Source organism: Coptis chinensis, chromosome 2 (assembly GCF_015680905.1).
Source record: "Coptis chinensis isolate HL-2020 chromosome 2, ASM1568090v1, whole genome shotgun sequence".
Taxonomy (NCBI): domain Eukaryota; kingdom Viridiplantae; phylum Streptophyta; class Magnoliopsida; order Ranunculales; family Ranunculaceae; genus Coptis; species Coptis chinensis.
In genome coordinates, this window is record NC_141457.1 from 104,197,919 (window position 1) to 104,212,022 (window position 14,104).

Genomic DNA, 14,104 nt, shown 5'->3' on the forward strand with positions numbered 1-14,104 from the left:
TTCAAATAGAAAAAAAATTCCCATTTTAATAGGAGATGACGTGGAATTTTAATAGAGTTCGAAAAACACCTTGTGGGAGCTTTAATATTAAGACTAGTTTGTAGGCCTGTGCATACGCACCAGCTCTTTTGAAAATATTTAGATTTTTTTAGAAAATTGGAACTATCGTTTTAGTCGCTAACCCGTTTTAATTTTCCAACAAATTGTTTTAATTAAGTTTTAAAAACCCATTTTTTTTTTAAATTGGGTGAGAGACCATGTTTTAATAGTATAATAATTCCCGTTTTAATTAGATATGCTGTATTTTCCCTTTTCAATAGGGGAGGAATTCCCATTTTAATAGGAGAATGTTTTTCACTTTAATTAGAAGTGCTAGAATTTGTTTTAATAGGAGAGAAATTTCCGTTGTAAAAAAGGATTCTCATTTTTCAAATAGAAGAGATATTCCCGTTTTAATAGGAGAGAAATTTCGGTTTTAATAAGAGATGACATGAAATTTTAATAGAGCTCGAAAAATACCCCTTGCAGGAGCTTTAATATTAAGATATAGAATTGATAGTATTCAGGAATGGAAAAAAGGGATTTGATTATTACTTCTGTGTGTATATTAAATATGTTATGTGATTTGTGGTGTGTATAGGGATATGTACTGATTATCACTAATTAATTCAGAAGTTTGAAAGCGAAATTACCTAATTTATGGTATATGACTATATGTCGTGGGGCTAAGATTCACTCATACAAAGAATACAGTGAGGGTATTTTCTTGAACCTAATTTAGAAGCAGTGAAAGATTTGTCAGGAGAATTTGAAGCTTAGAATTGCGAACAAAGATTTGATGAAACATCAATAGTTCAATACTCTTGACAATAGCCGATATATTGGAAAATTTTGGGAGTTTAGACATGGGTTGTTGTTGTAACTAGCCATTTGGCCCGGCCTATGGCCGGACTTGCTGCATAGATAGCTAATTACTCAAAAACCTAAAGTCCACTTGAATAAATAATATATGTATATTGATAGCTAATGATTCATTGCATATTTTGTTTGAAGGGTTTATGTTTTTCTAATATTTTTTGAAGGGGATTGCAAGCTCTCAAACCTTGATCTAGTAAGTGTAAATCGTACATATATCTTTTCTGGCTGATACATCAGCAGTAGCGAAAGACAAATCGATGTCAATTTCAAATCTAGATGAGAGTCCTACCTTAGCTTTCTCAACTGCTTGACGAAGCATTTGGACAGCTAACTTGGCGATTATATTGTAGCATCAATCCCATGAATGCATTTGATCTCACTCACCAAATACTCCACTATGACATTGTCAAAGTCCTCCCCACCCAAGAAAGGATCGTGTTTTCCTACAATGTTGACCGACCGATCGATAGCCAAAAGAGTCGATTTCTTGAGAGGTCAATCTTCAGGAACACATTTTATAGTCTGTTTGATATGCAAACAAATTGGATTTCCAGTCCCAATTGATGTATGGATGAGTTGTCTGCCAAGTTTTGTGAGTGTAAATCCGGATATCAATCTTAGAACTATATCGAACCACTACTTGTATCTAAAATTGACTTCTTCCAAGGTCCACTCAACAGAAGATCATTTAGAGGATCATTTAGAGGATCAACGGAGTAGGGAATAACACACAAAGAACTATTCAAGGAAATCGAGCAAGTGGGCATATAAGTGATATGCCACAGTTGCTCTTAAAAACAAATGGCTAACGACATTTCAATTATGTAATCGGATAATACTCCTACATACTAATGCATCATAATAGTTATAAATAAGAATCGAGATCCTATTTTAATCATTAAACAAACTAAACAGAAGTTAATACACAATTGTTTGTGTTGTGACGACAATCAATGATTTAATGACATTTATTTACATTTGGAGTTCTATACATAGAAATAATGAAAATTAGTAAACTCATAATGACTCTTTAGTTACCTAGATGTATATACAATTTTACAATTTATAAAGATATATTTGAGAGCAGAATCCCAAGTCTCAACACACATTTTACAATGAAACATTCAATACAAAAGCAGTGTAATCTCCTATATTGTGACTATGTCTTTGTAACTGTCCCATACCTGTAGCACAATTACTATGAATTAGTTGGATTACAAAGTAAGGTAACCATGATTATTTACTGACACATCTACAAAAGTGTGCATGTTAGTGTGATTATCAACTCTATATCCAATCACAACATTACAAATCAAGTCACAGTAATTCCTATTCCATTCCATAGCTCAATGTATTAGAAAACCTTAATCTTTGTTTCATCACAGATGTGGACGTTAGTTCAATATCTAAATTTCTCTACAAAGTTACTGACGGATCAAGTCCATAAAGAGTTAATTATTTAATTAGGATTATTTAATTGAATAAAGTCGGAGGTCCTTAATGCCAGAAGTGAATTGTTATTAACACTTCAGCTAAAAATGTTTCATGTACAGGTTTGTGCCTCTATACTATTATTATATTTGGTGATTGTCAATGCACCCTTCGGCAAATAACTATTTGGCACAAACTATACAATCCAATTCCAACATTACCGTTGGCACTACCTTAACTTACCAAATGAATGAAGATGCAATATATTCATCCCCTAGTTTAATGGGTCATATAGAGTATTTTTTATTTTTTATTTTTTTTCAATAAACATTTTTTTTTATGAAGTTGACTTCCTTTCATCAACTCTAGTTTGAAAGGACCTGACTATGTTATTAATTAAATATCCAAATGCAACTCCCTTTGAGAACTCAAACAAATCCAAGTATCTATAATGAAATCAAACAACCTTGAAAATTTAAATACATTGATAGTTGTTGCTATATATGTTAACATATCTGTTCTAGGATATGTTACATTGTGTGATTGTGAATTCGGTTAAAAATGTGCATCATACCCAATCCAACTTGGCAGAGTTGCAGACTCTTTTGGACGAAATCAATCAAAAGTTTCTTTGCCCTTCTGACCTTTTATTTGTCCAAGTCATTCTAGCCTCTAAGCACCTTAAACCCTTCAAGTCTTCAACATTCAAACATTGGCAATGTGCAAGGTGGTTTGAGGACCACGGGTGCAATGTGGTTTCATTTGAGACCATGAGACATACCAAATAAAAGAAAAGAAATTTTTTTTTTTTTTTTCAATTAAATTTTTGTTATTTTAAATTACTCTTTTGACAAAGGAATGCTAACAAAAATTATTATTATATTTGGTGATTGTCAATGCACCCTTCGGCAAATAACTATTTGGCACAAACTATACAATCCAATTCCAACATTACCATTGGCACTACCTTAACTTACCAAATGAATGCAGATACAACATATTCATCCCCTAGTTTAATGGGTCATATAGAGTATTTTTTATTTTTATTTTTTTTTCGATAAACATTTTTTTTTTAAGTTGACTTCCTTTCATCAACTCTAGTTTGAAAGGACCTAACTATGTTATAAATTAAATATCCAAATGCAACTCCTTTGAGAACTCAAACAAATCCAAGTATTTATAATGAAATCAAACACCCTTAACAAACTTGCTATCCTCACCAAACTCATCCACAATTTCACTCTCACCTCCACCACAATATAATGGACTATTCCCAAAACTTGTATGATCAAAATCCCTAACCAGATATTGTTCTCTATAACTCCATGGCAGCTGGTTTTGCAAAAACCAACAGCCCAACACGCGCAACTCTTCATTAGAATTTTCCACTTGGGACTGTATCATTATGACTACTTATTCCCATCTCTTCAAAGTAAGGCATGTTCAACCAAATCAGTTTGTTTTCATATTTAAATTTGCTTGGATTTAAATATGAAAACCAAAACTCCACTACGTTCCACATGCTTTTTCATTATTCTTCCTGTTATTATTATTTTTATTAGTGAAGCCATCTCTTTCACATAATCACATTAATCTTGACAACCAAGAAAACACAATCCGCGATGGCTAATGTTGCTCCCAACTTTAAGGTCAATTAGACCAGATATGACACAATATGATATCCCATTTGGTTATAAATTAAAGTAGATATATGATAACTGCCTTTTCATTAGAATCATTTCGACACTTGCCATTGGGCAACGAAATATTTGACAGGCCAAAATTAGTTCGATCAAAGATAACCACGCGGTTGTTGTTTAGCAGCTGCATGTGCAGTGCTGCTATCCCAATGTTGTTCTGTAAAAGCGTCCATTGGCCCCCTCCGGCTGCATAGGCCAGTTTCTGATGATGCAATGCTGCAATAAAGAAAAGATGCCATAGTAAGCAAGAAAGAATGAGAGTTGTCCTCATTTTTGTTTGTGAGAATATTGAAGAGGCTCTCTATAAGTTGTCTTCTTAAATAGTTATATCCTTCCTCGAGTTGGAACACGTGCATTAAATGTGCTAGAAGGCAAAGTACTTGTTGTAGAATAATTTCTTTTTGGTTTTTTAGTTGATGAAGTTTGAGGTTCCAACCAGTTATAATGAGTTCTTGTCTTCCATGTAATTGAATGTTTTGTTCGTTCTTTTCTCTTATCAACACCCAGACACCGAGAGAGAAAAGGAGAAAAAGATGAGATCCCATAAATCCATAAAGCCTGATTGAGCAGACATGCAATCTATATGGTTGTCAAAGAAGAAAATGAAATATTTTTGTAACTACCATCAAACAGAGGAAGATAGACTGAAACTAACATAATAATATCTCTCTTCATTCTTATCAAAACAATATAGTAATACAATTCTTTTATTGTTTATCACAATGTAGTAAGATTATTCCCTTAATTAAGGTAGTCACAGAGATTAATTGAGAGGAAGAGGAAGTATCACTGATCATTAGTCATGATTTCTCTTGTAGAAGAAATCCACAGGAGTCACATATGAGGAAATAAATATAATTGAATTAAGAAATTGAGGAAAACAAAAGCTAGGGGAATCACTGTCTGGGTCTCTTCAAGAAAAAAAACGATCAATTTGACTTGGAGTAATAGAACGTTTAGGCGTATAGAGTTGGAGCGAGCAGTTCAATTCGAACTTTGAAGGCACGGGAATCATTGCAACCGTTCAGAAGGCTAGATGATTTTTTTGCTTTTTCTTTTAGAGAGTTTGGGGTTTTCGGGGTGGATGGTGAACAATTGAAAAACCAAAGAAAAACAATTAAAACACCGTGGATCAACATTAAGATTAAGTATATTTTCAACATGCTACAACACATCCACATTTTACTTCAGGGCTCAATAACAAACAGAGGCTGCAAAGAAAAGAAAAAGAGAACTTCCAAGTTCAGGCAATGGGTGAAGCAAAATGAGCATAAAATTATTTGTACACCGAAATTGTTCAATGACCAATTTAAATTCAAACAATATTGTAATGGTTGTTTAACTCCACACACACACACACACACGCAGAGAGAGAGAGAGAGAGAGTACTGTGTCAACGCTAACTGGCTTTCCATCCTTCAGGAGTACCTCAACTACAGTTCCTGACTGATCAACCTGAAGTAAAAAAAGAAACAAAAGGTAGAGTTACACAACAAAGCCTGTGCATGACATGATTTACAAATTTTCGGTAGAACCACGACTTGTTAAGCAGGAATTTGAAGAAAATACAATCATTGCCTAAAGGAACTCTCTTCCCTTGCCGGTCACTAAAGTCACAATCAGAATGGTTTCAAAGGCAAAAAAATGGGAAGAGGAAAAGAAGAATAAGCGGTCTTTGGTCTTCAGTGAAATGACATGGATCCCTTTAATTAATAAGAAGTAAGCTAGAATCACTCTACCTTGACCCCTGAGGGGTGAGAACTCAACTCGAGGCCCGAAAGCGAGGAGTCTCCTCACCAATCAACACCACCACTCAACCCCGTATTTCCATGCCCATCAAAACTGTTGGTGACACCTCAAAAATCTCATATAAAGCATAAACCGAGTACCTTCCCAATGTGACTTTGAATTGAAGAGAAAATCGACAAACAGTAAATTTGACACTATTATCTTAGAACGCGTTCTAATTTAATAGTTGGAATAATCTTCATGTCTGAAATTCAAAAAAAAAAAAAGAATATTTAAACCTAACACAGACACTAAAGATAATTGCACTTACTTTGATTGCCAAATACTCATAAGTTGTGAATTCGACATATAAACCCTCTTTGTCTCGCAGTGATGCTCTGATAAAAAGTATGTCTCGCACAACACAATGAACGTAAAATGGAAGCCCAGGGATTGAGCAATATTCTCCAATAGTAAAACTTGCACTCATTGACCTTATCCTATCTTTACTTGGGAATCTCACCCATCCAGGTATCTAGTACAGTTGGAAATATTGTGTTCCAACCGTCTAGAGGCCATTCACTGGCCATGGCCTCACTAACTTAAATTTCCACAACTACACATAGCCACATCATGCAATATAAACTTGTAAATGACATTAAAAGTAAGAAGAAGAACCAAAAGTACCTTCAGTGTCAGACTCAACAATCCCTTGCTCTTGCACATTGGACACACCAGCCCCATCGTCCATTATCTTCTCGTTCACAGTACTACTAATATCTTCATTCATTTGTGGGGTCATGCAGTTTCTACCATATCTTTTTAGATGAATTGGTGCCTAAGAAGATGAATAGAGTAGATTCTATCAAAATAAGTATTGCCTTTCAGAGATTATTTACAGTAAACAAAGATAAGTAATGAAAGATTTTCACCAAGACGACTATTTTTCTCAATCTGAAATTTGTTTTTCAGTAAATGTTGTTTATTGCTTCCAAAATTTTCTATCTTGCCAGAGATATAGTGTTGGATTTCACCGTTTACTTCAATAGTTTGGAGCTTCTAATAAGTAGAAAAATGAACGGTTCTTGGGAAGTTGCCTTGTTCTAAATTACTATTATTATTTTTCTATTTTGTTTGGTAAACTTTATTTCATCAGGATCACCTTCCTTTCCTGGTTATTGTTATTGCTACTCCTGGTAACTTGATATTATCATGCATGTTTCATGACCCTTGTAGTATCTTCTTCTTCTATTCATCTTCCAGCAAATGATGAAATTATTAGTCATATAGTGGGGATACGGCCTTGGGTCATGGGTCACACCTCCCCCACCCAAAAAAAAAAAATGGACTCAACTACTCAAGTAAAATTTGTGAAACACTGAGATATAGATTTTACTACTCTTCTCGCACCAATCCTTTCTATTTGGTGTATCATTTTCCGAATCAGTGTAAACTTATTATTGTAAATTACTTCAGCACTTCTACTAAATGTTGCTTCTAATACCACCTTAGTAAAGGTGAGTAGTTAGTAAATCCCTGATTAGGCAAGATGAGTTCAAGTGCATAATCGTTTTTTTTTCTTGCCTTCCATCAAGCTATTTCTTTCGTTACATTGCTAGATAACTTGTTTGATGATGCTGATGCTGTAAGGCATTGAATCCAGGCATGTGGTACTCGTACTTCACCAACTGGGCAAAAGTCATTTTTAGTAGTATACTGTACATAAATCCCTTGGGGAACATACAAACCAAATTACAACATTGGGAAATTTATAGCCATCTGATGACTTTTTTTTTTGGTACCTACATCAAGCCTATCTCAATTGATTGCTAAAAAACAGTAGGGCATTAGAATGGTGTTGCTCAACGTGGGGGGCACAAACATGCAATTGGGATGGTCCATGTGATTCTGGGTTTCGAGTCCTAGCATGTGGTACTCATACTTCACCAAAGCTGGGCAAAAGTCAATTTTTAGTAATATCTTGTACATATATCTCTTCTTTGGACATAGAAAATACTATATTTGGAAAATTAAGGCGTCGATGAGTTGATCCATGTGGCTACCTTAAACTCATCTCAGTTGATTATTAAAAATATCTTGAAACAAGAGGGCAAGAGAGTGGTATAGCTCGATGTGGAGGGTCACAAACCTGAAATTGGGCTGAAAAATCACGAAAAATTCTGCTTGTAATGAATTTTCTAACCGAAAAAGCTCAAAGCCATTTTGTTTTTGATGTCTTATCGAAATGGGGTTTGGCCTGCATATGATGATCTATAATCTTCAAAAATCTTTGTTTAGTCTGGGTATAGTTCCAACCCTTCATAGGTGTTTTTAGTATGTTCTATGTCCTACGAAAAGTTATGAGTGTGTTTGTAACTTTTTTACAATTGCGTGAAAGCACATTTTAGTTTTTTTGGAACCGAAAAAGGAAGATGTGAGTATGTAACATAATGGTTCATGCTGAGCATCTATATTATACTTGAATATTTTTATTGTTGTAGTATGCATTTTCTCAATACCTCTATTTGATGACAATCAAATCTACATTTATGTTTTATGATGCATGCACATATTGCAACTTGTGCATTGTACCCTGCTGGATAATATTATACATAGGCTTCCTTATTTACCAAGGTTGTCAGCCCAAAAAAAGAAAAAAGGTTTACTCTGCTTCACTGATGAAGTTTGTTCCATATCTAAGAATGAAGACAGTCAACATTTCTACTTTTAAGTAGTTCAGTATGGACTTTCTTGATTCATGGTATCCGTATGAAAACCAGGACTCTCAAACCGCTATTGCAATTGGATCAAAGTCGCATAACACTCTTATGGGCGCAGCTTGTTGCGCTCGAAACAACTTGGTTATCTGGATCTTTACTTCTTGGAATGGGGAAATCTCTAAGAAAATGGATCAAAACTGTGTTTTTTGGCAAGAAAGCATCAAGATCGAATTCATGGTCAAAGCGTAAAATCAAAAGTGAAGTAGATTAATTCAATTGTTGTTTGTTGGTTTCTCCACTTGTGGCTACTAAAACAGTAGGTCCGTGTCTCTGGTTTTGAGTAGTCCGTGGGAAGTGGAAACCGGTCCAAAACTCAATGATAGCCTGAAGCACTAAAAGGTCTTACCGGTGGTGGACCCTTGGTTGCAATTGTACTACTACTTTCGAAAAAACAGTTTGGCCCTCAAAAGGAGATGGAGCTATTCCAAAAGAATAAACATTCAGTAGGTAAAAGAATTAAATGCAAGAGAAGCAAGGGTATATCATGCCATCATGGGTTTAAAAAATATATATATATAGAATTGAAAGAAAAGGGGAAAGACATATACTTAAAAATAATTATACACATCTACCAAGAAAGAGAAGGGAAAGAACTTAAAGGAAATATCCGGTCAATCTACGAAAGAGAGAAAGATAGGGGCCAAGCCGCCAAGGGCATCGGAGCAGGTGGAAAAGCCTGCCAAAAATACATCTTTAAACAGCTAGGATTTAGTTACCTTGATTATGATATATATATATATATATATATATATATATATATATATATATATATATATATATATATATATATATGATTGGTTAAGATATTAAACAGAGCTTCTTTATAGCTTACACTACTTACTTTTGCGGTATTAAAGACTACATTCTCACCATCAGGAAGGATGCTGATTGACCAAGGAAGCAAGTTATAGTGCTTGTTACTGAACACAACTTTGGCAGCAGACTTGGAATTGTAGTTCGCGAGAAAGGCTGCACAACCTCCGGAGTTGGAAGAGAATACACTTTCCTGAAATATATATATGATTGATTAAGGCAACTGAGTTACCAAGATAGAACAGGTGGAAAACTTCGTGATATTAGAAAAATTGTTACCTGTTGGAAGCTTCCTAAAGAAGTAGTAACGGGGTCGACAAAAATTAAAGCACCCTCACGAGCTTAATAGCCCATATGAAGATTTTTCAGATGCCCAAATTTAGGTTGCCTTACCAAACCTGCAAGTCGTGAAGTTTAAAGCAATCAAAACCAAAAAAATTCATGAGCAACCAATGCATGCAGACTTCTCGGAAGAATCTTATCTCACCATATTCATCTATGGGAGCATCATAATCATAACGGTGGTAACAAAAGGACCTCCGGAAGTTCATCCGAACACTCCAATATCCTGCTTCCGCTTCCCAAATCCCAAATCAAACCCAAAGCTCGGATGACAAGTTCATTATCGTTGGTGGTTCCAAGCTATCCGGTCACGAAACCTCAATACCAACTCTGTAATTCTCTTCTCTTCATTTTCTTCAAAGAATACAATGTTACCTGTTTCTTCTTCAACTTTCCAAATGACATTTTCTTTCCCCCATCTTAAAAGGAAAGGATTGTTTAATAAGAGTTTCACTTCTCATGTAAGTCTTCATGCATAATTTTCTTCTGTTATATATATCTTGTTGTAGTTGTTAGTAAAACTGAAAATGTTGAGTCTCCATTGTTTTATTGGCAAAGATAGTCACTAATTTACTTTTTTTGTTTTCATTTGGAGGAAGGCAGATATTCAGAAAGGAAATTAAGATGAAAGGCTTGATATCAAGACACCATGAAGGTAATAATAATTCATGGTTTTTCTTTCATTTTGGTTTAACATGGTGTTAATGCCTATATAAGCCATCTTGTACTCTTTTATCTTTTTAGCTACTTGGAGGATCTCAATTACATTAGTTTATATAATACATAATGCATAACACACATGATCTACATATTATTAATCTTAATAGTTTGAATCTTCAGTTGGATGAGGAGCATATATTAGTAATTTCTTATAGAGTACATAATGTAACGTTGATGGTCCGGAATATCAATGACGGAGAATGAATAAGAATATTTTAGATGTAAGATGCTAACGAATCCTTGTATTATGAGTTTGGTCATTCTAAGTTTGGTTCTCGATCAAAAATTATGGTTCGATTGGCTACTTGTGCTGTTTGTAGCTATGCACTCGATTAAAAAAAACATGCCTTTACTCGAGATTCCATAGCGTTTACATCATCATAGACACATTAGTTTGTAATTTTAATGCCATAGTCTCATAGCTTGGTTCTCAAAGCAATGCTTTATACTTTAGTATTCGAAAGTGCGAATTTTCTCGAATGCTTAAAGGGACGGACAATGATACTAATGATTATTGTCATCTTATTGCAGAATTTTCTTTGAATATGTTGACTATTGAGGATAGTATTAAAGTCAATGAGCCATTACCTTGGGTATCTGCACTCTCTTGGGGAGCAATGTCGGTTGGGTTCTCGCACAAACCGCATACCAAGTGAAAAGATCGATTCGACCGGTTTTGAGATTGGTGAATTATTTGAATTGGGTATTCAGCTATCTTACCTTCTCTTGCTGTTAGGCTTGCTTGGGGCTGGTAGTTTCTTTGTGATGAACTCGGCATTGGCAGTTCTTGCCGGAACTCTTTGTTGTTCTGGAAATTCAAAACTTCATAACATTCCTAATGTTTCTGACATTAGAACTATGATATTAGTTCTCGAATCATTAGGGGTTGAAGTCGATGTATATAATGGAGAGGTAACGGTTGATACCCATGGGATTCGCTCGCTTGAGCCATGTGCGGACGCTGTTGGGAACCATCTGCTCATTCTCGATGATCGCCTGGAGATTTTCTTTCGTCCAATTCGATGATATAAAAATTACAGGTTTTAAGAATGGAGATAAGATATAAGAAGAATGGAGATAAGATTTAAGAATGAGGTTTTTATCTACTTATCTATTTTGGGTTTTTATGTATTTTGGACTACGAACAATTGAAATCGCCAAAAAAGGGCGTAAAGGTGGGAGCATTCTCAACTACTCAGTATTAATGGTCTTTGATGATTTTGGCCACTGGACACCTTGACCAGTAGGCTTGACTGGTTTGCTGTTGTAATGGTTTTGTCATGATGTTGATATTTTGTGGTAAAGGTCCTGTTTTTTGCATGGAAAGATGATAGAATGACTGTTTGCTGGAGGGTGCACTGAACAGGTCAAAATGTGGCCATTGATGTTATGCTGACAATCTTGGACGGTTTCCACCTATAAAAAAGTAAAAAACCAACAAAAACCAATTCGAAGCTTCATTTCTACTTTTTTCAAATCCTGAGGATTCCAGCCTTTGTTTCCTTCAATTCTTCACTGGTTGAAAAAACATACAAGAAGTCAAGAACGCTTCTGCAAAAGAGAATCACCTTTACCTTGCGCTACTGGCATTAGAATGTCAATCACTTGTTTGTCGTGATGGTCTCTGGCTCTCTGCCTTGAGCATCTTTATGTAGTAGTGATAGCAGCAGTAAACCATTTATCAAGGGAACTCAGAGCACAGAATTGCGAACAAAGATCTGATCAATAGAACTTTTAAAACTTTTGATACAAGTTTCGTTTGGAACCAATATTTCTCATCTGGTGGTGGTTTATTGCAGCTTCAATCGTGAAAGAATTTCGTAACCTTTCCCTAATTTAGCTGACTCAAGTAAGTGCATATTATGTGTTTTTAGAGTCAGATTTCTCAGGAACACACACCACACCATGACATGTGTGATGTGTCCATGAGACTTAACGAGAATTAACAAAAGTCTCCTAAGTCCTTTACCGAGGTCCCCATTAGCAGCAGTGTCAATCAACTCGTTATGTTTTCTTTGTGACCAAGTTGTATGCCCAGAGAATGGGAAAGAATCGACAAGGAATCCTGGAAATAAGTTGCAAAAGAGAAGTAGTGAACATTTTGGATGGCCTGGTGGATGAAAGGAAGGGCAATCGTGGGTATGCCAGGTGAATATTGTTGAGATTTATATCAATACCAATCGATTCTCCCACTACACAAATAATTTGTATTTGAACACACTTCAACTCCAGACAAATTTTAAATATCAACTACAATCTATACTAATATGCCCAACTCGCTAAACAACTATTAACAACAAATAATAATATAAAACAGAATTAAAACAAACCACAACACAAAGATATATCGTGGTTCGGTCAATGATGCCTACTTCCATAAGAGCTAGTTCTTTATAAAGTGGGAAGAAAGATTATAATCTCTATTTTCAGTCTCTCATCTCATAAAAAAATATCCCGATATATCGCGATATTTGGGGATATCTATCCAGATTTCAGAGAAAGATATATAAATATCACGATATGTTTAGAGATATATACGACTATAAATATCAGTGATATTTTGACGATATTTACGATATTTGTGATATTTGAGGATATTTGGCGATATTTTATGTATATAACAATTTTATTTAATATTTACCATTATATTTTAAATAAATATAAATAATGTATCATGATATATCAATAAATATCCACAATATCCACGATATTTGTCGATATTTTGGATATATCCACGATATTTACATGTGAAACAATGTCAAATATCCCTAAAGAGGAGGATATATCCACGATACATATCCAGAAATTGAATATCGATAAATATCTATATCTTGATATTTTGTACTATGGTAGTGTAAAATATGCGTACCTTTAGAGCATTTGCAATGCAGGGGGTTTCAAGAGGTTTGTGACTATAGTCACCAGTTTTGGGGAAAAACTGTTCTGCAATGCAGAGGTGAATACCTAGTGACTATTTTGTCCAGTTGATTTCAAGGTGAAACTCATCACCGAGATAGTGGCTGACTTGTTAACTTCGGATGGGATGTTGGATTCCGTCTCGTGTGTTTTTTTAAAAAAAAATGGGTTTTTTTTCCGAACGGGATATTGGATTCTGTCTCGCATGATTTTTCAACTTTTTTTGGTTTTTTTTAAAATTTCAGATGGGATGTTTCATTCCGTTCGAAGCGTTTTTTCGATTTTTATGTCCAGACAGAATCCAACATCACGTCCGAGATATTTTATTCACCTTTGCATTGCACAGCTTCACCTTGTTTTTCACCGTTTGGTGAAAAGAAGGTGAATAAGTGTTGAGGTGGTGGTGATAAGGGGGGATTATATTCACTTGCATTGCAAATGCTCTTAATAGGTGTAGATGACACGTGACGTTGAGTATGAATGTGCACCTTAGTTTTGTTGATTGCAGCGAAAATAGGAGAAAACCTAACAATGGACTAAAACCTAACCGCGTGTCGTAAGCCTTACTTTTTAACTAGTATGCGAACCGTGATTCGCACCGGTTTATCGAAAGTAACCGGTGCACACTTGGTATTTTAAGAAAATTCTGCTCACGGATCATTCTAAGTTGATGCTTAATAGCTTCATGTATATATATGATATATGTATATGCTCTGTAAGACCGGCCAGGTCACCTATATTCAAGTGAGCAATTAT

The 14,104-nt window shown here is 35.0% G+C and overlaps 1 long non-coding RNA gene across 1 annotated transcript; it reads left to right on the plus strand.

Annotated features, from left to right (window-relative positions):
• The first annotated feature begins 10,030 nt into the window (after nucleotides 1-10,030).
• LOC147519967 (uncharacterized) lies at nucleotides 10,031-11,055 on the plus strand. The gene is made up of 3 exons (XR_015214338.1): nucleotides 10,031-10,173; nucleotides 10,316-10,367; nucleotides 10,964-11,055. It is a non-coding gene; the product is annotated as an uncharacterized LOC147519967 (long non-coding RNA).
• Nucleotides 11,056-14,104: the final 3,049 nt, after the last annotated feature.